General features: G+C 38.1%; 1 protein-coding gene across 1 annotated transcript in view; it reads left to right on the top strand.

Moving 5' to 3' along the window:
* Nucleotides 1-557: 557 nt before the first annotated feature.
* Nucleotides 558-15,884, top strand: part of hs3st1l1 (heparan sulfate (glucosamine) 3-O-sulfotransferase 1-like1) — a 40,795-nt gene continuing 25,468 nt past the window's right edge. The window contains exon 1 of the mRNA XM_072677027.1: nucleotides 558-803. The gene's annotated coding sequence lies outside the window, so the exon portion shown is untranslated. The remainder of the gene's footprint in view (nucleotides 804-15,884) is intronic.

Here is a 15,884-nt window from a genome sequence, read left to right as displayed (position 1 = left end):
GCTGATAATAGGACTGTATGCAAAATAAGCCTCTATACAAAAATATAGGCTTTAATACAAACTTTTTATTTTTTAAAAATCGTCTGATACACTTAAATTAATTGTGAAATGGACAATATTGTTTGTGAATTGCATGAAAATGTAAAAGAGGGAAATTTGCAAGTGATACTAAACTTTTGAGCGGTAGTGTAAGTACTGTTGCAAAAAAAGCTCTTAGCATATTAAGCTTTGCGGGCCTCATATAGTGGATTTGTTGAAATCTTAGTCATTTCTCAAATCCTCAAATTTTACTGATTATTTTTTTGTGTGGGTACTAATATTGGAATAACAACTTATATTGTTATTACTCGATATAGAAAATAAACTTAAATAATATTTATATATTCTACAATATATTATAATATATCATTTTATAAAAAATAACATTTTGCCTACACTTAGTTTTATGCTGCTGGTAAAGATAAACTACTAGCCAATCCCGAATTGCGGGGCGGGCCTGTCGGAATGTGGGCGGGGCCGAAATAACGCCAGTCAGACACAGAGCCAGGCAGGAACAGTGTCAAGCCTAGCCACTTTTGGGAGCGCAGGGTGCTCCGGCTGCTGCTGCCCTGCCCTCACTCGAGTAAGTGCTGAGCCGGAGAGGAGAGAAGAGGAGAGGAGAGGAGAGGAGGGGAGCGGAGGACAGCACGTCGCCATCCCCCTGTTCTGCGCCTGTGATTCCTACCGGTTCTGCCGCTGCGACTCCGCTGAAGGTGGAGCGATGAGTCCCGCGGATTCCTCTCCAAACGCCGACTGTTTGCGAGGTAAGATACACCCCTCTCCTCTCCGGGAGCCTTCTGCCGGTCTGCTCGCGCTTGTTGGTCTCCCACGATTTCAGATCATCAGTCTGATGGAGTTCGGGACTGAATTCATAGAGGAAAAGCTTGTTTTCCACACTGATGCTCAATATTTCAGTGAATGTCCAAACTTTAGCTGCTCTTGTGGAAGAATGTGAAATTCCCTCAGGGTGAACTTCTATGCTGAGGTGTGTTGAGGTGTGTTGTTCAGTTATTCCGTCAACAAAAGCCTCCATTTATTATATAACAGTAAGTCTGGTGTTCTTATGAAGGACAGGCTGCAGTGTGAATCTTCCACATGAGAAGTGAAGAGGACAGGTAATTCCTAGTACATGTGGCTATTCCTGACAGCTTATCAAGGCAGAGGAATCAATGACCTACACTCTTCTTGGGTAGACCTACAGATGATCCAGGATTTGGATTATTATGTGTGCATTTGCATGTAAGTCCCTTTAATATGATAGTATTTAATTAGGTGTTACAAGTAGAATAATTCACATCATAGATGCTTTTAAGATTTGACACAGACCAATGCATGTTTACTTTCACAGAGAGCATCATTTAGTGCAGAACATTTAATAAACCGAATTTATTAAACAGCATCCATATTGGGGCAGTTTGTCTCCATCAACTTACCAAACCTCAGAAAATGCAATATTGTTTGTCAAAATATACATAAAATTAGGCCTAAACCTTCAAAGCACCATGCACTGACCCCCAGGCTGCTATTGCGCTTCCTTTAGAGGTGCTTCCAGCTTAATTCCCTTTATTAGAGTTGATGTAGACAGACCTACCTACTGCAGTTTGGTTCCCCTCTCTGCCTGCCTCTCGCTTCAGGCAGCCTGAGCTGTTTAAAGTCTCCAGCATTACGAGTAGATAGACACAGCATGGCAGGGGAAAGCGCTCCAGGGATGCGCGCACCTGTGCTGACCCCATGCTTCAGTACAGTCTTTTCCAAAAACCTGCTGCTGGATTCCCCTCTGCTCTGCACATTTTTAAGTGTCCTTAGGTCCCATTAGCTCATTACCATGCCCTTTACGTGTGTTTGAGCATGGAGAACACTAAACTGTGCGGTGCGGCGGGAATGCGGTGTGGGGGGTAAGGCAAAACAGTTTGAAGCAGCAAAACTGCTTTAGTGTCTGGCAGTAAATTACAACAGCATCGATACCTATTTGGAGGTTCTTTCAGTGCAGTGAGTATTTGGAGGTTCTTTCAGTGCAGTGAGTCACAGCTAAGTAGATCAGTCTGACTTCAGTATAAATGAAGTAAGAGTTTTAATTTGAAGTGGCAGGGAGTCCGAAGAGTTTAAGATAAGTGGTAAGAATGGACTGCATGTCTGTCTTCCCACTGTAGATCTGCACCAGCGCAACAGTTGTGTGGGACTTACTGCCAGTTTGAGAACATCTGATCTTTTTGGAGGTAAATCTCTTTGCCACTGGCAGTCACTAAGTGATTCACTGTAATTAAAAGGATGAATGTGGATTGTTTTCAGTGCATCTGGTTGTCCTAGTGAAGACAGGCATGTTTTGGTCACCAAACATTTATAAGTTAAGTACATAAGCTTCAGTTTGAAGCTCTGAAAATCTCATAATTTCCTCCCCTCAGTAATATTTGCAGGTCATTTGTATATACTATTTTCCTTCCCCTCCAGTTGGTGGTTGATGTTATGTGGAAAAAAGTACAGTTTGTTGGCAGTAAAATGTCAGTGCAGAATTAGCTAAAAATATATATAATATAAATATATTATATATAGCTAATTGGCTTTTAACATAGCCTTCATATTAAGGTACCTAAAATCTAGGTTCTTACTAAGAGTGTAAAAATACACCATATCAAACTGTCATATACAGTTGTGGTCAGACATTTATGTACACTCATCCTGGACATATGGAAATATCACAGCAAATTTGAACTCTTTGAACTGTTCTTTTTCTGTGGTGACATCATTATATCTTTTATTATTACTTCATTTTTTTCAAAAATCATCACAGGGCCATAATTATACATGCACCCGTTTAGATTATTAATTCAGTGGGACTAAATGTTCCAAAATACAGTATATTTTTTTACTTTAAAAAGCCAATGCTTCTTACCGTCCTGTTAGTGATCATGATTGACTACAGCTCGTAAGTTGTCTAAGCCCACATAAAAAAGCTTAGTATGATGCTATTGATTGGATTGACCAACACTCTGAGGAGGGTATAGCTTCACAAGTCAGGAATGTCTTCTGGAGCCATTTCTAAATAACCACAGATTCCAAGATCAGTTGTACATAAGTACAAGATATTGGCAGGTGCAGCCACTTTTTCACAAGAGAGGAAATGCAATAAAGCAAATATGAGCCTCTCGATTCATTGTTTTTTTATTTAGTTTATTCCCCCGAGGTCCAGTTATGGCATTTGTGTGGATTGCACCCAAACCAGTCATAATTCATTTGTACATGACCATTTTCCAACATCACTTTATCTCTAGAATTAAACAGACTTTTCAGACATGCTTATGTAAATGTCTGTAAAGCATATGAAAATGATTCCTGTTGTGATTGGCAGTTCTTCCTGAACCACTCCCTATAATGTCCAAGGTTAATGGTCAGGGCTAGAATAGAGTAGGCTGAATAGAGTTTTCAAATAAATGTGTTGGTTTTTGTGGCATTGCAAGAACAGTGAATTAAAAAAGTTTTGGCAGCAGAAGTTCCATATATGGTTTTATGGACTGAAAAGTGACAGAGTGGCACATTCAAACTGAACTGCATTTATACTGGATAGAATATCGTTAATATACGGGTTTCCATAATATGGACCATTTAATGCTAATTCCACTGTATTGTAACTATAATAATAATAATAATAATAATAATAATAAAACAAGCTAGCCCAAAATGACAGTAGACCATCTCTCCTCAACAAACCGCTTTCTCTTTACTTTGAAATTTTAGCCTTTAGCTCACTTCTTGTAAGCACATTATTTGTGTTTGTAAACAATTTTTTGTTTAATTTTCTATTAAACTGAAATGGGAAAATAATTTCTGCCACTACTTATTTTTGCAGTATCAAAATATATCACCACTATATCGATATCAAACCACATTATGAATTTTGGGAATTGTTACGCCTCTGATGCTCATGTTTCTTGATGGCGTGTGCATCATGGAGGCTGTGGGACATGGGAAACTGCTGTGATTGACAGAAAGGGCAATTTCTGAAAGTCTCAGAGACGCTGTTCATATAAATGAGTAAGTAATCATATATCAATTAAACATCCTAAAACACAAGGCTGGTTTAGAGAACCATGTCTTACTGCCTTGTAGTAAATCAGTGACTGCTTAATGGAGGTACTGGTTATAGTGGGCTGTCATTAACTGACTTGTTCAAACTGAAGTGATATGAGCAGGTTTTATAGGTGTCTCTTATTTTCTGGTTCTGTATAATGAGCATGGGCTGGATGTGAGGGGCTATCAGTGCACTGATGGGGGGGGGGGGGGGGAGAGAGAGAGAGAGAGAGAGAGAGAGAGAGAGAGAGAGAGAGAGAGAGAGAGAGAGAGAGAGAGAGAGAGAGAGAGAGAGAGAGAGAGAGAGAGAGAGAGAGAGAGAGAGAGAGAGAGAGAGAGAGAGAGAGAGAGAGAGAGAGAGAGAGAGAGAGAGAGAGAGAGAGAGAGAGAGATGGGTGAGCAGGACGCTACTCATTATTTTCATACTTCACTGACTGCTGTGAATGGTTCAGTGTTTTTAACATGGCCTCAGAGTGTTTTCTGTTTGTTTATTCTTTATACAAACAGACAGATAGACATAGAAGAGACAGGGTTGCTTTGTCAAAGTCATTAATGGGCAAAATTAGAAGTACAGTTCTTTAAGACCAACAAATCTGTCACTGTCAATTAAAATAGCAATATTATAATCTACCAGTTTTTTGGTAAATGTATAAAGTAATCAGGCCACGCAACACTGATGAACTGTTCTCTGCATGCTAATAAAATCTTGACTTTATAAAATAAAGCAACCACAATCTGATTGGTATAGATTCAGCTTTAATTTAAAGGGTTTAACAAAAATATTACATTATTCATTTAGGAATTACATCCATTTGTTCCTTCATTTTCACAGGCTTAAAACGAATTGGACAATTGACTGATAAGGAGTGTCATGGCCGTGCGTGGCTTCTTCTCTCATTACTTCATGGCTAATTAAGGAGATAAAGGGTCTGGAGATGGCGTAATTAATGGATGCTATCGTTAAGCTGGATCAACAAAATAAACCTATCAGAGAGATAGCAGAAAAGTTAGGAGTGGCCAAACAATTTGGTAGACTCTTAAGAAGAAGGAATACAGTGACAAGCTCAGCAATAGCAAGAGGACAGAAGACCATGGAAGACAACTAAAGTGGATAATCGCAGAATCCTTATCTTAGTAAAGAAAAACCTTCACAGCAACTAGTTAAGTCAAGAACACTCTTGAGGATGTAGACTTTGGTATCATTGTCAAAATGTACAATCAAGATACACATTCATTAATTTAAATCCAAGTAGATTAAGTGTAATTGAAAACCACTGGTTTCATTCAAGATCGGAAAGGTCAGATTAGACTGCTAGAAACCATAAAAACCTGTGTCCACTTCTGGAGCAAGATTCTATGTACAGATAAAACTGAGGTTAACTTCTACCAGAAGAGTATAGAGAACAATCAGGAGGGTTCATGATCTGAAGCAGACCACATGATCTGATAGGATTAGCAGGAGGAGCAGAGCTATACTGTGTGTTTAGATTCAGTCACATTCTGCAAAACTGACAGGACTGCACTTCACTGCACAGATGGATAATCACCCAAAACATTCTGTTAAAGCAACCCAAAAGACTTACAAAATGAAATGTTCTTAAATGGTCAGTCACCCGACCTTAACCCAGTTGAGCAGTTTTTCACTTGTAGATAAACTGAAGGCAGAAAGGCCCACAAACAAGCAGCTAATAAAGGCAGCTGCAGTAAAGGCCTGGCAAAGCATTTCAAGAGTGGAAAAAAATGTTTGTTGATATTCATTAGTTTCCGACTTCAGGCAATCATTGACTACAAAGATCCTGCAACCAAGTGTTAAAAATGATCCTTATATTTATAGTTGTTAGTTTCTCCAATTATTGTTGAGCATGTGAAGAGGTACTGTGTAGAAATTGGCTGTAATTCCTAAAAAAAAGAAAAAAGTTTTTATTGCAATCTTTACAAATATTTTTTTGCATTGTGGTGGTTTACAGTGGCAACATTTCAAACATTGTGACACTGTCCAAATACTTATGGACCTGATTGGAAGTGGGAGTGTTTGTCATGCCCTGTTTCTTATTATAAGAAAGTCATGTATGAGAATTATTAGCAACTAATAACTAAGATTTGCCTGTTAATGGACTTGGTGATTTTTTTATGCAGATTTAATTGAGTGATTGTGGCAGTCCTCCAGAAACGCTATGTTTAAGCAAAATGTAACTTTGTTACTTTACACTCTTAAAAATAAAGTCTTTTTAAACAATGCCTTTTGAAGAAAATGTTTAGTCTCTAGGCCTATCACAATAATTATGCTAATTGACTTACTGTACAATATATGGACCTCAATCATTTTAGCTGACCTTAGTATTGCCTAGTTTGTTTACTTAGCAAGGAGAGCATATTAACATATTTGAGCCAGCTTGGGTTTTTATTATTGTTGAATTAATCTAAGATATTTATTCTTTCTTTATACTCCAATTTCAATTTCTGAACATTCTTAAAAGGCCATTACCCTTTAAGGTACAATTGCATTATTATGCTGATATATTATCATTATATCATTGGTGTAAAATGCTCTTAAAATGACAATGAAATAATTTTTCGCAATTATATCTGGGACACTATATTGTCCAAAAAAAAAATCGCTATTGTGACAGACCTATTGGTTCCCTAAAGATCTATAAGCGTGAAGAACATTTTAAAGGTCTAAAATAACCTTCACTTGATGTAAAGCTTCCTTACCAATTTTTAAAGGTTCTTCACGCTTATACACTTCTAACAGTCTTTATGGAACATGAGTATGACATTGGTTCAAATAACCAGTTAAAGCAGCTTTATTTTCAAGAGTGTTTAAACCACCGATCCTCTAAACACAGTGCTGAAAATAATAATCTATTCATGAAGTATTTTACAATTAAGAGACTAAAATTGGTATTCATAGCTCTCCAGTACACATTCTCTGTCACGTAACTCAAATTTACACTTCCAATTAGAGGTAACATGGGGACGCTGTTATATTAATATTTTATGATATTAAAGGAAGGAAACTATGAGCAAGGGGGAATGGTACATTTTTAAACATGTAAATGTATGCTGCTTTTTTGAGGGGGGAAAAGTAGACATTTTTCCCTTCAGGCAGTTGAGAAGCTATCATGAAAGCTCCAACACGTTCAGCTCTAATGTGTGCCAGATTCAATCTCCGGGCCCTAATATTTACAGTTAATTAATATTCTCCTGCTGAAGCCACGACTTACAGGCTGTCTGCACCAAGCACAATGATAAGAACTTAAACTATGCACGAGCAAAAAAGGAAAAAAAATCTCCTCAGCAAATAAATGGGTATCTATGCCACATTAATGGTGCGACTGTAATGTTCTGAGCAACAGCAGTGGCTGTTTGCTTAGAAAAGGCTTTTCTTTCTGTGAATAGTAGCAGTAATTCTGCATTGTGTTCCACTAAAAAGCCATAGTTTTCAGGTAGCCAGCAATGACAGTACTTACACCTTAACACCTTTATAAATAGGTCTAGGGGTGATGGAAAAAAGTGTTCCGATTTCCAAAGTGGCTCAAACTCCCCTACATACATATATACATACACCCACTTCTGTGCTGTGACTTTTTTAGTAGGGGGCTTCTCTCAGTGTTTTTTGCGTCACACAACCTAAAAAAAACATCCCAACTTACCCCTGCTTATACAACATGCTCATTGCATCAGCCTTTGTGTTATAGATTTCAGGAAATCATAACGCATAAAAATGTCTGCTAATGATAGCAGTGAGTAGCATCTACTATGTGTGTAAATAAATACTCAACTTTTACAAACATCTTACCTACTTATTCTACTTACAACCTTCACGGCTGTTGACACTAAGGTTGTTGGGTCGAATGAGGGCTAATCCAAACATATCTTATGGATTGGTTGTCGACAATTTCAAGCCCAGTCCAGTTCCGCTTCTTTGTTTTTACCACTTTGTTCTGGCACAGTGCCCTCTAGTGTCCTCTAGGTGCCATTGAAGGACAGTATTCACAGCCTGCAGCAGTGAGGAGTGTTCTCAGAAAGTAACAAAGCAGTTTAGCACCTGCAGTGTGAAACTGTTGTACAGTGGAACATTTAAACGTAACATAATATCTGTGCTTCTAGAGTTTCGACTGTCTTTGAACTTATTTCCTCCAGACGACTGTCTATTTTTGGTTGTTTTTGCACAATCAACCAAAAACCAGGTCGGGGAAATACACTCCCACCACGTCTATGTTCTTAAACTATGGCTGGGTAGATATGAAACTGTGGTGGAAACATGGTGGAAGTGATTTTACTGCAGTGTTAGAAAGTAACTGGGGCTAAATGGTCAGAGAAGTCAGTCTGGGTATGTTATAAGATATGAAACACTATAAAATGACTATTCATATAAAAAGCAGGCTTCTAAATGAAAGAAACAGCCAGTGTTCTGTCACTAAGTATTAATTCGTACAGTAGAGCTTTACCTAATTGTATGGATGGATGACTGTATTAAAACACAAAGATCAAATCAGTATTGGCTGATACTCCCCATTATAATACATAGACTGGATCAGGGGACAAACTGAACTGGATCAGGACATCCCAAGCTGTCACTAATTATTGATTACAGCATCCAGCTGTAATTTCAAATAAGTAGTTCTGAAAGTCTATAGCTGATCCAGAAAGATTAATGAGCTGCTCTTTGCCATTACCCAGATAGAGACGTGCATGTTGTGGTTGCTGTGCTTTTCAGCCTCATTTGTGTCTATTTGTGGTTAAATAAAAAAGTCAAGACAAGAAGTCTGCTAAGAGAAATGCCATTGCCTGGAGTGAACATGATGGTTGTGGGCATTAAGAAATGCTCATAACGCTTTAGGGTCGTGAGTTCGTTCCCTGATGCTGGGTACAAATGAAGGCAGGGCTTGGAGGCACATTACATACTGCACAACAGTTAAAAATAAAGCTGATAACTAACAGTGTCATACATGTGTGGGATTTATGTGGTGTTTAGAGTCGCTAGAAGCCACTCTTCCCTGTTTCTAAAACATTTTACATTCAGCACAGGATATCAGTACAGCAACTGTATTAACATAATGATGTACAGTACTGTACTAAAGTCTGCCCAGTTATTTCCAGTCTAATTTGAATAAATGACTGATTCATTACTTTTTCTTTGTTGTTTTTCAGCATTAGAAAAACAGTACAACACTTAATTAAATTATAATAATTACATTATTGATACCATTGTCATTATTCTTGTTCAGTACAGTGACTGTCCTTGCATATCCCAGCTTAGAAAGAATGCATTTAGTCATTATCATTTCAAATCATAGTCAAATGAGTTTTCTATGCCCGATGGCTGAGCTCACTCCTCACGATAGGATGAGTAGCTCTGATTAATTTATGACAGTAAATCTATTTATCTTGTCTAATGTTAAAAAGTTCAGTCTTCTGTTATTTGACTCTTAGGACCCCAAGGGAATTTCACAGGACGTTTTTGATAGGTGGACATCAGGATCTACAGTCACACATGCCAGATGTTTTTATTTTGGGAGATCCTAGGCTAATCCGATATGTCTTCATCATTTAAGAGGAACCAGTCTTGTTGGAGACTGATAATTACAAGGATATTCATAATAAATTCTTAATATATATAGTAAATATATATATATATATATATATATATATATATATATATATATATAGTTATATATGTGTGTATATATATATATATATATATATATATATATATATGTATATGTATATGTATGTATATATATATATATATATATATATACATGTGTGTGTGTATAAATACACACAGTATCATGTCTTCGTTCATTACATGTAGAAGCCGCTGAGCTGCTGAGTCTTTATATCGCTCAAAAACGGCAGAAACAGCAAATGAACCAGTGCTGTCACAATCTTAGAATTTTGGTATCGACCTGGTACCAAAGTACGAACACCTGCAGGTTTTTCAGATCTGAAGTGATCTTAGAGCTTGATTTTCTCCTTCCTCTCTCTCAAACATAAAAGCTTAAATTGTGGTTTGTCTGAATGTTTGGTGGTCTACTTTGTTTTACTTTGGTTTATTGTGTCTTCCATGGTTGTTAGGGGTCCCATACTCTGTGTATGATACAGTTTTTTGACCTTTTTGACCATTTTCTTCCTCATGCAAGTGTCTCCTGACAAATGAACGGCTGTCTTTTTTCCATTTTGACTGAAGATTCAATAAATTATGGTTCTGTCATCCCAGTCACGGGTATGCACTGTATATTTTCCTCAGGCGAGAGAGAGCTGGTAGAACAAAGCTTCAGATCAGAGCAGTCATGTGTCATAAGGGTTTAAGCCAAATTAAAATGATTGTTCCTCACAGTGAATGACTATATACCTGAGGCTACACACATCATGGTTCCCTCATTTGACCTTTACTTTAATAATTCTGTGAGTCTGAAGTTAAAGACAGCGTCAAATTGCTGAAAAAGTTTGGAGTGAGGTCCGTAACCATATTTCAAAGTTATTAACTGTATTTGACATATTTTACATCATACCATGCCTAAATGTAAAGTTTAGTCATTGATGCCTTTAAAACAATGGCCTAGATTTGTGTTTTTTGTCATGCCCACAGAGACCCTTCATGAGTTCTTTCTGTAAAATGGACTAGAAGATTTGGATTGATAGGATGGGGCTGACCAGATTTCTGATTAGCGCTTCGGGGTGAATGAAAGGATTGCTAGAGTGCTTTTGCCTCTCTTCTGTCAGTCTTGCAAGCCTCCCAAACCTAAAGACATCATTGTCTTTAATAGCTCAGAGATATAAGCGAGAACCCATGGCTAATTCCGTAAGTCTCCCGAGATCTCATTTATTAGCGTAGCCGACGTTAGTATTTTGGAGCTACCTCCCTAGTCATCCAACCTCTTTAGCGCTGTGAAGTGTGTGAGGACCATGAAGTTAGCTGCCAGAGCCTCTTTTCCTCTCACACAAGCCCATCCATAATAGATAAGTCACTGTAACTTACAGTGCAGGGGCATAACTAGGCTAATGCTGGGATTTGCATATTCATGCTTCGCTACATTATTCAGAGGCGAGCCGGGGCTTGTCTGTGCCTTTGCTCTGCGATCCTACAGTGAAGATGCCCGCGTGCGGCTAACCGCTCGGCCAATGGAAAAGTCCGCATTGATTCTCTCGTCTTGTGACACTGCTGTACCCCTGTAGCATCAAAAGAGCACATCTGCCCCTTGCCAACGGGAGGACTCATTAAAAAGGCATGAATTCTGATGAGCTTTCGTGGATGCATGCAACAGGGCGACAGGTTCCGCGCTTTCTTCTGTTCAGGTTGCTGTCGTTTTGAAATAATGGGATGGCTGAGTAGAGCGAGAGAAGCTGGGAGTGTGATGGTGGGGTGACGATGAGCCTTCTGACACCTAATTTGAGACTTTTCAAAGAGGGCTCTTCCCCCTTCCGCTATCACTGATTGTAAGGTAGCAGATGCCATCATTTCTGAATGTTATGAGAGGAATTTAGCATTCCGCTTGATGAATGGCGAGTTATTTATTCATCGGGTTTGTTCCCTTTAAGTCACAGCCAAAGAGCCACATCTGAGCGAGTTTGCCATTTTATTGCATGACTGGCGTCACATTGCAGGGCTTTTCCATGTGTCTTTTGATTATCCTTTTTTTTTTTTTAAGGGAATTTCTGTCTGTCATTCATTGTCTCTTTTCACTTTTTACCTGAAAGCTGTCAGATATTTCCTCAAAAATGTCAGTGACGTGTACTTTTGTGTTTACGTAAGATGCTTTACTGTGTTCTGAGGATCTGAAGATTTCCAGAAATAATTTGAAAACTTATTTTAATATCAATGTGTTATGTTAGATTGAGGCTCTTTACAGAGCTTTTTTTTGCTCTTTTTTCAAATCCAAGGAGATATTAAGATAATGAGGGCAGTCACTTGGCTGGCGCCTTGACAAGGTGACAAAGAAGAGACTGCGGACTGCTTTCATGCACACACATTATGCATATCAAATGGTGTCATAGCAACTGGTGAAAGCCTTCATTAAATGGCGATCAAGCCTTTTGTAAATCGTCTACTCAGAAAACCAAAGACGGAGCTGTCTCAAGTGTCTCTAGGTAGCTTTGACTAAAGGATGTCTAAACTCTAAATTGAATTTGGAAAGATCTGTGACTTTGAGGCAGAAAATGAGATTAAAATTGCTTTTTTGGAAGCAGAAAACATTGCAAAAGCTTTTCTCGGGTATGGGATTGAGTTTTGATATGACCTAATAGATGAGTATTGAAGAGTGCCTGTTTTTCCTTTTGCAATATTTAACTTATTTTACATTGAACTGAGAGCCTTATTTCTTTCTTAGTTGAACAACAAAGCTACGTCTTCCTTTGACAGATAGTCTTGTCAAGTCTTTTTCTAACATTCACACATCTTAAAACCGTGAACATAGATATGATGGCTCAGTCTATGACTCTCACACCCACCATCCTTCGTCTGAAAATTGGATATTTTGGCAAACTGGGCTACGACTCTTCACACCTCCATGCTTGCAAGACTTGTTGTGTAAAATGCAGAGTGACTCATTCAGTCATGTTTTCCAGATGATGTATGTGTTTTCATCTAGCTACTATATGTGCCTTAGGCTTGGGCAGTGCACCAGAATGTACCTGAAAGTTTACTGGATAATAGAATCGATAGGTTTGTTATTTTTCTGTGTATTTCAAAATGTGAACGATACAGATTATTTATTTATTTATTTATTTATTTATTTATTTAGGACTGGAAGTTTACTGGAAGGCCAGTAGAATGAAGTATTTAAAACATGCATCACTGATCTGTGATTTTTAAATATCGTAATTAAAATGTATTATGTTTCTTATACACTCTATCACTCCAGAGAATGCAGTTTTACTAAGAACCTTATGGCTCCCATGCGATTGCTCCAGAGCTAACTCGTACTATTTGCAACCCTTTATTAACAACTATGTAGAAGGTTTGTCTGGATACTATTGGACATATAGTGAATGAAATACAACTTATGTCAAAAAAAGGGAAAAGATGGAATTGAATATGTTTCATTGAGCACTGTGATCTGTACAAGCTAACTGCAAGAGCATACTTTCCTATAATTGGAAAGCTATTTTTAATAGTTTAGCAGCCAAGTATGGACTATCTAAGCAATCCCAACAGTTTGAAATTAACCTTAGTTAAAGCTAGTGTTGATGGAGCTTGTTAAAGGTGAGACATGATAGCATAAGAAGTTTATCATGTGTGTTGCTGGTGCTTTTTTTAGTATTAACTCCTAGCTATCTAAGCAGCATAGACAAATTAAAGTGATACAGGAAAAAAAGGACAGTGGCGCAAGTTTAAGAGGTGCTCTGCATCCAGAAACTGCCAACTAGCTGTAGTGGTCTTCTTTGCAAGCAATTAGGCAGCAAACTTGTTAACCATCATCTAAAGAAAAAGAAATATGTACAGTCAAGGCTAATGAAGTAATAAATAGAACATTGGTGTATTGGCTAAAACTGCTGTGGTGTACGCATTTTGATATTGAATTTCTATGATGTATAATTGCCAGCAAAGTGCTGGACAGTATATTACTGCTTAACTGCTATTGCAGTATTGGCCTTTGCTGTGATATTCTAGTAATCCCTGTGATAAATTCCATTTATTAATTGTACTACTAATGTCCTCAGATATCTTGGGGTTAAAATTTAAAACTATATATGGAGTCCCTTTGCTTCTTTTGATGATCTATGCTGACTTTTGTGGAATCCACTGTCTGTGATCATACTGCAAAAAAGGACATACTTTTAAGTCTATTGTAAATATCTGATATCTCTCATTTTTGCAGTGTTATTACTAACATATTTTGTACTTGTTTTATGTATCTTATTCTTAATCTTATTCAACTGGTGGATAACTTTGCTTGACAAAAACTAAGTGATCTGTTATTTCTTAAATAAAGCAAAATTATCTTCCAATAGAATAAGTAGATAATAAAATACTTTTAGTAGATAAATTCACTTAAAACAAGTAAAAATAAGGCCATATAAGTTAATATATCATAATATTGCTTCAATAAAGCCAAGATGAAAAATATTAGATATTTATATGTAGTCTAGATTAGTATAAAGTAGGCAGAGAGAGGTGGGGAGAGTTATAGTATGCCTACAACAATGCTCAAGTGACTGGGGTTAGATTTCCTGAAAGCATCTTAGCACAAAGATAAGTCAGAGGTTCTATGGGTTCTGGAGCTTATTATTTAATAAGAGGGCTGGCATGGTAGGCACTGAAATCTAAAATGATATTGACTCTGAAATATGTCTGAAAATAAATATAAAGTAAACAGATCTGTCCAAAATGTTGCAAGCCCCAATGTTTTTGTGGAGGTCTTAGACCTGCGATTTACAGAGTGTGCCAAAGTGTTTTTTTTTTTTTTTTATATATCCGAAAACATATTGTAATCATAACTTACTAAGTCTCATATAATCACAATATGATCTTTTTGTCCTCATCGTCCAGCCTTGTTCTGCAGCATTGGTGGAATGTTAAGTAAACCACACTCCACAGGGGGAAGCCTTCATCGCCCAGCAAATTAAACCATCAGCTCCCCAGTCGGAGTTAAATACGCAGAAATGACTCATTTAATGTCCGATTACCCCCTAATGCCATGGCGTAAACAATGGCTTGTGCTCAATCGCCAGATGTTAATACTCCTCTTCGTGAGATAACGGGCCCAGTCTTCACTGGGAGATGGCTTGCGTCGCATGCGTGTGTGGATGCAGATGGGTTTTATTAAAACATGCACAATGCTAGAAGAGTCCCGCTGTCTGGGTCATTATTAAAAGGCTCTCTCAATTCTGGAGATGCGTCTTCATTATGCTAGCACCCGCTTAGCACCGATAATGCTTGCTCATTTGCTGGAGAGCCCCTCAATTTTCCCGCAGATGATAATGCATATCTCTCACGGCAGTGTGGTTGACGGGAGCGCTATTCTCCGGGTGCTTGCCGGATTACAAAGGTTAATCAGCAATTTGAGGCTTATTGTTGCTAAATAGTCAAAGACCTACATGGACTGCGGCTGCCAGATAGAAGCGCGTATCAGCCAGACTGTGTGCTCAATTTGAATGGCGCCTCCCTCTAGCATGGTGATGGGCTTCTGTTTGATGTCTTCGTCTTTTCTGCAGCATTTTAACATCAATGCTCAGGATTACTGAAGATGCACAAAGCTCCCAGGAGCTGGATTCACACTGAAACAATAATTCTGTCAGCAGTTTTCGGTTCACATGTGGTGGCTAGCAGTTTTGATTTCCACTGCCTGGATGGACACAGGAAATGCCATTAAATTCTGGAAAAGAGGAGCATGTTTCGCATCTTAGGTAGTCATTATAGTCGAGTAAATTAAACAATCAGAGGTTTGACAAGGTGTAGTTTACTTTTTTCATGTGTTTCTTGTGTTTCTACCTGCAGTCTTTCAGTTCTGTCCTTTAGACCTCTTCAGACATCTCCCATTAGCTTTATTGATCAGTTAAGACTCATTTAAGTCATTATTTTATAAGCCATTTTACTTTGCAGAAAGAAAAACAGTGGTTGCCATAGTGAGTAAGCTGACTAAAAAGGGTCAGACAACCAATAGCCTGGACTCTAGAGATGGACACAGTGGACACGAGGCAGGTTGGGACCATGGATTCATGCTGTTGACAACAAATACCATCTATGTGCCTTGGCAGAACTGTAGATTTCTCAAATCAGGATATGTTTTCCAGTCTTCAGCCATCAATCTTGGTGAGTCTGTGCCCGTTGC

Source organism: Salminus brasiliensis, chromosome 4 (assembly GCF_030463535.1).
Source record: "Salminus brasiliensis chromosome 4, fSalBra1.hap2, whole genome shotgun sequence".
Lineage (NCBI taxonomy): Eukaryota > Metazoa > Chordata > Actinopteri > Characiformes > Bryconidae > Salminus > Salminus brasiliensis.
This window is presented reverse-complemented; position numbering and strand designations above follow the sequence as displayed.